The 13346-nt window shown below is 42.0% G+C and overlaps 1 non-coding gene across 1 annotated transcript; it reads left to right on the forward strand.

Moving 5' to 3' along the window:
* The first annotated feature begins 9565 nt into the window (after positions 1 to 9565).
* LOC116089598 lies at positions 9566 to 9690 on the forward strand. The gene has a single exon (XR_004118382.1). It is a non-coding gene; the product is annotated as a small nucleolar RNA SNORA38 (small nucleolar RNA).
* The last annotated feature ends 3656 nt before the right edge of the window (positions 9691 to 13346 follow it).

A 13346-nucleotide genomic window follows, 5' to 3' on the forward strand; every position in this document is an offset into this window, starting at 1 on the left:
AACAAGCTACACTGACGAGCCACACATGTGGCCAGTCTTTAATCTGGATCAAAGTAAAGTCTTCAATCTATAATATTGTTTGCTTTGGGACTGGCTTAGTTTTAGTGCTGGTGATCAAAGCCAAGGGCTCGTACATGCTCACTCCACAGCTTACATGGAGACAAATTATGAACTTTAGCATAGGGGTTAGGAGATGGAAAGGGAATACACTAAGCTCAGGCCAGGCCATAGCGAACAGAAAGAAGAAAGAAAGCACTTATTGGGTACCTACTATGTGCCAGGTCTGCATAGCTATGCTGTTCATGTGTCATCTCAGTTAACCCTTAGAAAAACAAGGAAAGAGACATTTCTCTTCTTGTTCCTCAAAAATAAATACTTGAGAACAGATGGAACAAGGCACAGGCACCCTCATAATTGTTCCAGTTTTAATCAACAATCCTCTTCCTGGGTTAGTTAGCACTTCACTCATGTGTACGTGCTCTCTGTTTAGTATAGGGCTACATGACCATAATACCTCACCGTCTTCCCCAGCTGGCTTCCTTCCAGCAGTCCCTTCTCTCTTCAGAGGCAGACTCTCCCACCTACAGCTACATGACTTTCAGAGGCCAAAGTGCATGCCAGCACTACCTGTAAACCACAGGCTGAATGTAAACCATAGGCGTATCTCCCTTATCTCCATGGTTCTGTATTACTTCTCACTCACTCACAGACTTCCAGCAGCTCCAGAGGCTTGGGTCAGGGTAGTTGTCTTTTGATGTTTCCTGATTCAACTTATGAAGGCACCAATAGGCTTCCTTCAGTTCCAGCTCCGTAGTACTTATGCTCCATTAGAAAATAAACATGTGAGCTCTTCTGTTCAAAATCTGGGGATGCCATGTGTATGTGTCTTTTATCCACAACTCAAGGGAAGCTGGGTTGGGGCTGGTGGTGCAGTCACTTCCCAGAGCAAAGGCTGGATAGCACTAAAGCTACACGCAACAAGCAATTAAATAATATAGGGAAGTGCCTAGGGTGAGAAAGAAATGAATCAAGGTTCCTTCCTTGATCATATGGGTTTCCTAAACCACCACTATTTTCAGAGGGAAGCACTGGCGTCTTACAGCTACTAATATTGACCATTTAAAAGAAATGGCTAAGCATATTCGTACATGCCACTAATTCCAACACTTGGGAGGGGTAGCCTCAGCTGTATAGAAAGTTAACAGCTGAGAATTACATTAAGAACCTCTACCCAATGCAGTTCTGCACGTCTTGTACCACAGCTCAGCCAGGTAGGTCCCCTTGATCCTTGCATCCATGTACCATCCTCAACCCCCAGATTTAGTCCAAGTCCCATGATCCAGTGCTATAACCTAATCTTGCCTGCCCTGCCCACACTATGCCCAACCCACAAGTTGAACTAAGAAGCACTCCTATGTACCAACACAGATACTACTCCCACTACCTTCCTTTACCCCTCCACACCACATTCAACTTCCAGGCTCAGTCTGGGCCTTCACATCTTGTGCTGAGATTCAATTCACTTTAGTGAGTCTATGAGATCTTTCCCTTCTACAGACTCAACCCAATCCCTAGCCCCCTGGATCGTGCATCCAAGCCCCCACCCTCATCTGATCAGCTCTGGATTGATCACCCCCAACCCCAGACTTTGGAAAGGTAACTCATCCTTCATGCCAGTCCAATCTCAATCCAATACAATTCACATGAACCCCAGGGTGCAGAATTTAAAGGAACAATCATAAAACACATCAAAGAATTGAAGGAGTTTAAAGAAGACACAAAACAGTTTAAGTAACATAAAGAGAATACACACCTGAGGGACGCCCAAGAAAACACAAACAAAGCTGATAAAGTGATGAGGATATTTTATATCAAACAATTTTTATAATGTTCATTTCTATTGTTATAATATTTTATAAATTTTAAAGAATATGACAAAATTTTAAAAAATGAAAGATATTGCAAGTATTGAAGGGAAGGTCTCTGGGAAGAGTTGGGGTACAAAAGGGAAACAAGAGTGTGATATAATTCTATTTACTTAAAATACGTTTTTAAATGTTAACAAATTCAGGTAAATTAAAATCATGTATCTTTTCTCATCATAATGCAATAAAACTTAAACCAATAAAAAAAGGAAGAAAAAGTGATGAGGATAATCAAAAATTAAAGACAGAATTCAACAAAGTAATAAAAACACTGAAGGAGACCCAAGCTGAAATAAGGATGTAATTGAGAAACGCAGTAAGCCCACTAGAAAATTCAAGATGAATGAATCCAACGGAAGGTAAAACATTAGGACTCCAAGACAGAACAGAGGAGTTAGACCACACGAGCAAAGAATATGAAAGTTAAAAGCACAGGAAAAGGAGTGTGCAGGAACTGTGTGACAATGACTAAATGGAAAGACCACATCTTCAAATGATAGATATAGGTGAGGGAGAAGAATTCTAAGCCAATGGCACAGACCAGATCTTCAACATGATCATAGAAGAATCCTTCCTCATTATAAGGGAAGACACACCCACACAGATACAAGCTGCACAGAGCAAAACAAATAGACAAAGCCAGAAAAGAACTCCTCACTTTGTATTACATTAAATCACCAAATATGCACAAAACGAAGACAAAATATTGAAAACTGGAAGACAAAATGCACAACTCACACGCCAAGGAAAACACAAAAAGCCAGAAGAGCCTAGAACAGAGAATGTCTTTTCCTATCCTACCCAACAACTCCTTCTTGAAATAGGGTGACCTATTTAGTTATGCAGTCCCTGCTACCCAACATCTGCTGATCTTCCCAGAACTTTTTGATCCCAGGTCTAGCAGCACTGGTTCTCTTCTCATTGCTTCTTCCCGAGGTACGTACAAGCTGCTACTAGGGACACTGAGTCCTCAACTCATTGTCCCATACAAGCAGCTCTGAACAATGGAGGAAAAGGAGAGAAAGGGATTTCAGAAAGAATTTACCCTTAACTTCTCTGGGGCAGGGGTTGTAGCCATGAGTGTCTCCACAGAATCCTAACAGCATGCTCAGAGAAAAGAGGAGTAAATAGCTCTTCTTATTCTCAGTAATTCATGAAGTAATTCATGAACTCAGTAATTCATGAACTTCAACTCAAAAGCAAGATTACCTCCATTCCTACCAGAACTCTACACGACTGTAAATTTTTCTCCTTGTAAAAGTGCACACTGAATTCAGCAGTCAAAATGAAATTCGTAATCTTATCCAACTCCTTAGGTATTGATCACTTCCTGGTTTAACTAGAACCCTCCAGGTTTCAAAGAAATAAACCACCAATTCTCTGTTTCCGGCATATAGCTAATAATATCCAATTGCGTAGATACATGATGAGAAACTGTGTGTTATAAATTTTCATGCTGGTCTATGACTCAGAACCAGACCAGAAAACAGAGCCAGCTGGACTCCTGGATTTCCTCTTGGTGAGTGTTCCCTTCATCTTATTTCTGGGCTGAATGGTGATGACTTCCTGGTGGTGGACCTTAACAGTAGTGTAGTTTATATTTATAGCCTTGAGTATGGCAAATCAAGAACTGGTCTCAACCACAGAGAATCCACAGTGTCCAAGGGAGGGTCTTGCAAATGCATTGGCTGAAAATAAAGAGCTATCTCATCATTTTTCCTATGCAGTGTTCTCCTGGCTTTGCCTAGTAACCTGACCGTCCTGACTGGACAGTTTGTGGGTGGGCTAAAAAGCATGAGGCCAGTTCCAAAACCTGTCATGTGGCTACTTTCCAATCTGACCTAAAGTTTTATTTTAACCAAAAACATTTGTTTATCATTTATCTGCCACTCCTGAGATGTTTACTGGGTATTTAATGTTTTTAATGAGCATTACAAAAATTCCTGCAGCTGTGAGTTTACAATCTGTTGGGAGAGAAGTAAAAACAGATAAAAGTCTAAATAGAAGAAATAATTACATAGTAGTATACTGGGATAAATCCTATAAGAAAGTGAACTTGTAGAACATGATGGGAGGGAGTATGTATGAGTAGTTTGTTTTATAGAGGATGCTTTTTAATATAGGTTGAACAAGGTAGATCTCAGGGAACTGCTGAATACTGAAACTCCAACTTTGGAGTATATTTAATAGACAAAATAAGAGGCAAACCAAGTCATCAGATCCACACCACCAAGATGGCACGAAGAGGCACTTCAAGCTAGCAAGACTGAAAGCAATATTGAAAACCTGACATGGCTACTCATGCCCAGACCCAGTACTTGGGAGACTACTGCAAGAAGATTATCATGAGTTTCAGGCCAACCTTGGCTGTACAGTGAGTGTCAAGGTAATATGGATTACAGTGTGAGGTGCTAAGAGAAAAGGAAAAAACCCAACACCATCTTCGGATTAAAAACTACATCGGTATGGTTCCCTTACTGAGTTCAAAAAGAAGCAGGCTTATACCTTGGCTGTAAAACCCAGTTATGAAATAAAAGTATGCTTTGAGTCGCTACAACAATAATTCACATGATACAAATAAGCTTCCCAGTAGACCTAGTACCTGAGTATTTGATCACTGGGCTGCTCATATGGTGTCCTCGGGCCCTTGGCCAGGACCAGGCTGCTGTCCAACAGAAGCCTAGGAACAGAAGCCTGCTCAGGAGGCATGTCCTGAGAGGCAGGGGCCATCTGAGGCTCAGCAGCATCTTCTTGCCTGGTGGCACTCTTCCACACTCTCACTGACTTCTGCGAAGCAAATCCTTACAAGGCAGGGAAGTAACATGGCTAATCCTTCAGAACACGGGGCAGGTTCTAATAAAAATCACTTCATTCTGATTTCACTTAACTTCATTCATTCACACTGCCAATGAATCTCCAATAGACATTTTCTTTGAAGATGTAATCAGTCCTGATTCACAGAAGAGTGCCTTAAAGGTGGTTTTTAAGCATAGTGTGGCTTTGTGCAAAATATAATAAAGAGACCAACAGTACTTTCATAGTATGAGATAATCTGAAAAGGATTATAGAGGCATAATAAATCAATAGGTACTTACTAGTATATTCAAGGAGATAGGTAAGCTTGTATATAAATGTAAAAGATGTGTCTTCCACTCAGTGAAGGAAAGATCCTGAAAAAGGTCAATCAAAACTTACCATTGGCTAGAAGATCTAGGTCAGTGTAGAGACTTCACTGGTATGTATTAGGCTCTAGTTCCAGTACTTAGGAGACACATGCAGGCACACACACACACACACACACACACACACACCCCATAAATGCACCTTGTCACTTACTTATGGATACAGTCTCTATTTAAGCAGTACAAATTGGCTAATTCCTCTGTGTCAGAGGCTGGAATAGCATTGAGGATGCAAGCGTGATCTCAGGAACACAGGTACCTCAGCTCTCCATCCTCCAAGCCTCATGACCCTGCCTTGTTGCTTAACTTCTTCTATGTCACTGTGCCTGCTTTTAGAAAAGATAACACACTTCCCTCACTTAGCAGGCTATGCTGAGAGTGAGCCGATAGCCACACCCACCTGCATCCTAGCAGGTGAGGCATCACTCCTGAAACAGGCTTGCTGTTTTCTTGGCTACAAACAGTGGTAAGAGCACAAGCTACGGAGTCAGGCAGGCTGTGCTCTGCCACCTGGCAGTTATGCAAAGCACTGTGTACACTCGGGAAGAGTGGCCATCTCCACAGCTCCTCCTGAAGAGGAGAGGCTTCTTCACAATGTCTGCTTACCCACAGACTTGAAGATGGATGTTGGAAACTCCAGGTTTGTTTTCCATCCTTTGAATCTTCGCTTCAGTCTGTGCTCCCTTGTATACTAGCATTTAGCATTTGCTGTAAAGAGTTGACAGCCATTGCCAGCTTTCCACAACAACCAAACCACATCTGCCCCAGCAATCCCAGGTTCCCAAGAGCTCATCCATCTAGGCTCTAAAAAATGAAATTGTACAGCTTCTTAAGAGCAGATGTCTGAGCCCACCCTGGAGTGCTTAATTGGAATCTCTACAGTTACATCTTTTTAAAAACAGTGTTACATAACAAGACTCCCCACAGTTAGAAGTAACTATAGTTACTCGTAGCAAAGTAGACAGAACCGTCCACAGTGGAAGAATTGAACATTTGGGGTAAGGTTATAGAATTTGTCTTTAGCAACGCAATCAAAACACACGGCGAAAGATCATCTGATTCAAGTCTTTCATATTTCTATAAATACTCTTAACAAATAATGCCAACCCAAATGTTTGTAGGGTAGCATATACATCCTTACTACAAATGAAGTGTGTTTGGTTTTGTTCTGTGAATTATTACATCGTTTCCCTATGACGTTTATGGTTCGCAAGGACCACACTCTATCATCTAAGCAGCCAGGCCATCGGGGAAGTGCATCTGTTACAGAAGCTCATCTGTTACAAAGCTACAGTATTCCCAGGCTGAGGCTTATGGATAGTGGTCTTAGAGTGAATGAGCAAGGAGAAAGGAAGAATCAGAGGAAGATAGAGGAGACAGGAGGGGGAGAAAAAGTAAAAAATATTAGGCTACCAGTAAGAATCAGCCAATGGGGCTGGAGAGATGGCTCGGTGCTTAAGAGCACTGATTGCTCTTCCTAAAGGTCCTGAGTTCAATTCCCAGCAACCACATGGTGGCTCACAACCATCTGTAATGGGATCTGATGGTCTCATCTGGTGTGTCTGAATACAGCTACAGTGTACTCATATTCATAAAATAAATAAATGAAATGATAATAAAACAAAGAACCAGCCAACACCTTTCAGCAGACCCTTTATTGTCTATAGAATATCCAGCCTAGAGGCTCCTGTGCAAACAGAACTGACAGCAGACATCTTTGTCGCTACCAGGGTCTTTTCCCAACATGGTTGTTTACTTACTTCTTTTCCTGTATTATCATCAGTCTGCCAGAAATTGGTAGAAGCCTTTGTGTAATAACTCTTAAAGTATGGTCCCTGGGACAACACAAGTAAGTAGAGCTCATTAGCAATATAAATTCTCTTTTATAAAATTAAACTTATTTATTTACTTACTTATGGGGGCCATGTGTCACAGTGTCATTCTGACCTAGCCTTACCAGTGACAGCAAACTGCCTTCCTCAAATTACCAATTCAAATGTTAACCTCATCCAGACACACACACACACACACACACACACACACACACACACACACACCTCTTGGTCCATTCAACTTGACTCTTAAAATGAATGATCCCAGTATCTATTCATTGTTCTGTTTGTCAAATCTGTGCTCTCTATCTCTTCAAATTCCACTTGTCAACTCAAATTCCACGTCTTTAGTGGAAGCCCACTCCCTGAGCCCTCAGTGCACTGGTTCCACCACTCCCCATGCTAGGTTCTTCCCACTTGATATTTTACCACCTAATATTATATATATTCTTTATGCCAGGGGACACCATCATTCAGACAAAATGGAAGCCTACAGAATTAGAAAAGATTTTTACCACCTACACATCTAATAGGAGATTAAGAGTCATAATATATAAAGAACTCAAAAAATTAGATATAAAGGAAACAAATAAGCCCATTAAAAATGGGGTATAGACCCAAGAGACCTGGAATGAGATCACCTGCAATAGTTAGAAAGTACACCTCGTGGAGGGATGGGGACACAAACACACCATCACAGTTTCTGACCCTAACCCTAACCCTAACCCTAACCCTAACCGAAGGTACCATGGCTGTTCTCTGAGAGGCTCTGCCAGCAGCTGACTGAGACAGATGCAAATGCTCATAGCCAAGCATAGGACTGAGGTTGGGGACATCTATGGAAGAGATAGGGGAAGGATTGAAGGAACTGAATGAGTTGGCAACCCCATAGGAAGACCAACAGTGTCAACTTACCTGGACCCCTGGGGGCTCCCAGAAACTAAGCCACAACCAAAGAACATACACAGGCTGGTCTGAGGTCCCTAGCACATACGTAGCAGAGGACTATCTTGTTGGCCTCAGTGGGAGAGCATGGTCCTGTGAAGACCTGTGCCCCAGGGAGAAGGAATGCTGGGGAAGGGGAGAAGAGAGGACATGTCATCCTTTCAGGGTGAAGGGGAGGGGGAATGAGGGAGAAGTTCTATGAAAGGGGACTGGGGGGGCAACATTTGGGATGTAGATGAATAGAATGATTAATTATAAAAAAGATTGGGTACAGATCTAAACAGAATTCTCAAGAAAGATAACTCAAATGGCTGAGGAACACTTAAAGAGATGTTGGAATTCCTTAGCCAATAGGAAAGTGTAAGATTAATAAAACAAGACAGTTCATGCTGTGAGGATGTAGAGTGAGGCAAACATACACCCATTGCTAGTGGGAGCACAGACTTGTGCAGCCACTCTGTAAATCAGTGTGGAACTTCTTCAGGAAGATGGGAATCGATAATCCCCAAGATTCATCAATAACTACTCTTGGACAAATACCCAAATGATGCTTTAACCCCATCAGAGACACTTACTCAACCATGTTTATTGCTGCTCTATTCGTAATAGTAAGAAATTGGAAGTAACCTAGATGTCTGTCAACAGATGAATCAATCAAAAACTGGAGTACATTTACATAATAAAATATTACTCTGCCATTAAAAATGAAATCATGAAACTTACAGGTAAATGAATAGAATCAGAAAAACAATCATCTTGAGTGAGATAACACAATCCAGAAAGAGAAAAATAGAACATATTCCCTTTTTTGTAAATATTAAATGTTAAGTCGATGATCTAAAATCCATAGAATCACAGGGGACGGGTATAGAGTAAGGGACTGGGGGGCAGGTGGGGAGACAGTTAGATCTCCCTATGAAAGAGAAAGAGGATAGTTAAAGATGGATGGGGTTGGGGATTAGAACTAAAGTATCAAGTGGGGAGGGGGAGAGAAGAAGACAGGAGAGGAAATACGGGGAGAGACAGTGTCTTAGTCAGGTTTCTATTCCTGCACAAAACATCATGACCAAGAAGCAAGTTGGGGAGGAAAGGGTTTATTCAGCGTACACCTCTAAAGTGCTGTTCATTACCAAAGAAGGTCAGGACTGGAACTCAAGCAGGTCAGGATACAGGAGCTGATGCAGAGGCCATGGAGGGATGTTCCTTACTGGCTTGCTTCCCCTGGCTTGCTCAGTTTGCTTTCTTATAGAACCCAGGACTTCCAGCCCAGGGATGGCATCACCCACAAGGGGCCCTCCCCACTTGATCACTAATTGAGAAAATGTCCCACAGCTGGATCTCATGGAGGCACTTCCCCAACTGAAGCTCTTTTCTCTGTGATAGCTCCAGCCTGTGTCAAGTTAACACACAAAAGCAGCCAGTACAGACAGCTAAAACTTTAGGGAGTAGGGGGTAGTTGTATGGAAACCCAATGAAATGGAAGTTTCCTAAAATATATACATAGATGAAGATAATCTAAGTGAAATCACCAAACAATATGGAAACAGAACCCCAACTGGACATCTCTCATAAAATGGAGCTTCTAATACTGGGATTGGACTACATCCAATTGAGCTATTGCCCAAAGGGATCCCATGGGAATCCTCAAACTACTCAGGCTGTTGCCAAGATCGTAGGTTACTCCTCTTACAAAGGTGTGTTTTTGGTTCCCTGTCCTTGGATCGGAGGCAAAGAAATGGATTTGGAAAGGTCTGGGACCAGCTTGCCCCCCACCCCTGGAGGCTCAGGATCAACCATCCCACAGAGGAAGGAAGAAAAAAAAGAAAAAAAAGAAAGAGAAAAGATCATAGGTTACTCTTCACACACTAATGACAAGGCCCCGTTGCTGAAGATAATGTCTACACAGCTCACTGAACACAGAGAAATCAAGGTGAAACCTTCATCCTTATGGGCTAGTGTTCTCGGTACTAGACAATATCCTGCACACTATCAAAGGAGAATCATAAACACTAACCCAACTACAAATCCTGCGATCTACAATGGTGTCCTGCCTGCCAGGAATGCTAAAGCAATCTTGTGGGGGTAACCAACCAATATCTGATTTGACTTAAGGCCCACTCCATGGGATAGAACCCATACCAGACACTGACAACCTGAGACTAGGTAGCCCAGGGGCCTAGGGTAAAACCAAATACTACTGTTCTAAAACAAACAAAAAATAGTAATAAGATGACTCTGAATAACCAGACTTCTGTTGCACTCCTAGATCAGCATCTTGCTCAGCCATCATCATCAGAAAAGCTTCCTCCTGCAACAGATGGAACAAGACTCTCAGCCAGACATTATACAGAGGCCTTGGAACAATCAGCTCTAGGCAGTACATCTCCATCTAATCCCTCCCCTCGGGGTTCAAGGAACCCCCACAGAGGAAGAGGCAGAAAGAATGTAAGAGCCAGAAGGCACGGAGGACATCAAGAAAATGAGGCCCTCTAAATCCATAGAATAGTAATACATATTAACTTACAGAGCTGGGGCCTGCATGGGTTTTCACCAAATGGGGTCCTAGAGCTGAAAGGAGAAGTGGACAGATGTCCCCACGGCTAACCCAGAAGCTATCTCCAACTGATAACTACTTGCGAATGATAATTTAATTTCTCCAAATCAGCCTGTATTAGTCAGAGTTCTCTAAAGAAACAAAATTTATACAATGAATCTCATGAATCTCCCCTTCCCTCACACAGACACACACACAGTTTGTGGCCCAGCTAGTCCAACAATGGCTGTCTACCAACGGAAGGTCCAAGAATCCAGTCCACAAAGCTGAATGTCTCAGCTGGTCTCCAGTATACATCAATAATATCCTGAAGAAACAGGCTCTAATGCCAAAGAAGGAATGGTCTTGCCCTCAAGAGTGAGAGCAAGCAGGCAAACGGAGCAAGCTTCCCCCTTCCAGGTCTTTTTCATAGGCTGCCAGCAAAAGGTGTGGCCCAGATTAAAGGTGACTCTTTCCACCTCAAAAGATCCAGATTAAAAGTGGGTCTTCTCACTTCAAATTGTTTAATTAAGAAAATATTTCTCACAGGCCCATCTACCCTGCCTCTTAAGGCTTAGTTAACTCTAGATGTAGATGACCATCACTGCTTTACAGATGTGGATGGCAAGTACAGATGTGGATGGCAGGTCCCAGTGGGACCTGGGAGAATGGAGCCAGTAAAGAAGGGCAGACTAGTGTCACACAAAATAGCAAACTTAATTCAGAACAGCAGACAGCACATACTTTGAGGTTTAAGAACATTCATATGAGTAAAGTTCTCATGAGTTCAAGCTGCATAAAATAACAAAGACAAGCTAAGAATGACAAAAAGTATTTTTTTTCACAGAAGCACACAAAGGACAGTTTAAACATTCAACTGATTATCAATAACAAGCAGCAATAATGACTCTGAAATAAGCACATTCCTTTCTGCTGCACCTAGGGGGAGCACAAAAATCCATTCCAAGAACATTTCTGTGTTTTGGAGAAACCGAGTCCAAGGCTTTTGTCCTGGGTCTCTTAGAGTGTTCCCACAAGCACTTAGAATTCTCCTCTCATGACTCCATCCCTGGGTCATGTTCTGGGCTATATTCTTAGTTGACAACCAAGCACAGGCAGCACACTAGAAGAGTATCCATTTCATTACCTTTTCTAGCTCAGAGAGTCACTTTTTTCCCCAGGTCCTGGTCAGTTCCCCATATGTAAAGCAAGAGAAGAGAGGTCCAGTTCTGTTACCTTCTCTTCTAACCTTCTCTTCCAGTGCCCTCAAACTTAAAGGTGCATGAGATTCCATTTGCCCACCCAAATAAAGGAAGATAGCCTTCCTATCTGAAAGTCAGCTGAACGGGTGTCATCTGTAACCTCATTTCTCTGCTATGAAGCATAGCATTCAAATGTATTACAAGGATTAAGATGTAGGTAGACATTTTTGAGGTTGGGGAACCATTCTCCTGTGCTTATACATTATAAAGTAGTTGTTGGATTGTTAACCTTCTGAGCTCTTTATCTTCTACATGCAAGTTTTTAATTTTAAAAAACAGCCTCACAAGTGGCAGAGCAGCCGGGACAGGATCCTCTCAACCTCCATCCACACCTAGGAGGGACAACAGATCAACAGCCCACTCTGTACCTTCCCCAAAAGTGGAGATCCTGTCTACAGGGTGTGCTCTGACCCCAGGACTCAGGACAGACAAGTGATCCACAGCCATCTGCACCTGGGTTTTTACCAGAGGAGAGCTGATCTCCCAGAAGTGCTGACACAGGCTTACAGACCCACAGGAGGAACAAGCTCTAGTCAGAGACAGCAAGAACATCTAACACCAGAGATCAACAGATGGCGAAAGGCAAACGCAAGAATCTTACCAACAGAAACCAAGATGACTTGACTTCATCAGAACCTAGTACTCCCACCAGAGCAGGTCCTGGATATCCCAAAACACTGGAAAAGGAAGATTTGGATCTAAAATCATATCTCACAATGGTACTAGAGGAATTTAAGAAGAACATGAATAACTCCCTTAAAGAAATACAGGAGAACACAGGTAAAGCGGTTCAAGCCCTTAAAGAGGAAACCAAAAATATCCCTTAAAGAATTACAGGAGATCACAAGTAAACAAGTAGAAGCCCTTAAAGAGGAAACACAAAAATCCCTTAAGGAATTACAGGAAAGCACAAACAAACAGGTGAAGGAATTGAGCAAAACCATGCAGGACCTAAAAATGGAAGTAGAAACCGTTCAGAAATCACAAAGAGAGACAACTCTGAAGTTAGAAATCTTAGGAAAGAAGTCAGGAAACATAGATGCAAGCATCACCAACAGAATACAAGGGATAGAAAAAAGAATCACAGGCACAGAAGATACCATATAAAACATTGACACAACAGTTAAAGAAAATGAAAAAAGCAAAAGTTCCTGACCCAAAACATCCAGGAAATCCAGGACACAATGAGAAGACCAAACCGAAGGATAATAGGAATAGAAGAGAGTGAAGACCTCCAATTTAAAGGGCCAGTAAATATCTTCAACAAAATTATAGAAGAAAACTTCCCTAACCTAAAAAAAGAGATACCCATGACCATACAAGAAGCCTATAGAACTCCAAATAGACTGGAGCAGAAAAGAAATTCCTCCCACCACATAATAATCAAAACACCAAATGCACTAAACAAAGAAAGAATTTTAAAAGCAGTAAGGGGAAAAGGTCAAGTAACATATAAAGGCAGGCCTATCAGAATTACATCAGACTTCTCACCAGAGACTATGAAAACTACAAGATCCTGGACAGATGTCATACAGACCCTAAGAGAACACAAATGCCAGCCCAGATTACTATACCCAGCAAAACTCTCAATCATCATACATGGAAAAACCAAAGTATTCCATGACAAAACCAAATTCACACAATATATTTCCACAAATCCAGCCCTT

The sequence above is a fragment of the Mastomys coucha genome, unplaced genomic scaffold (genome assembly GCF_008632895.1).
Source record: "Mastomys coucha isolate ucsf_1 unplaced genomic scaffold, UCSF_Mcou_1 pScaffold14, whole genome shotgun sequence".
NCBI classification, from domain to species: domain Eukaryota; kingdom Metazoa; phylum Chordata; class Mammalia; order Rodentia; family Muridae; genus Mastomys; species Mastomys coucha.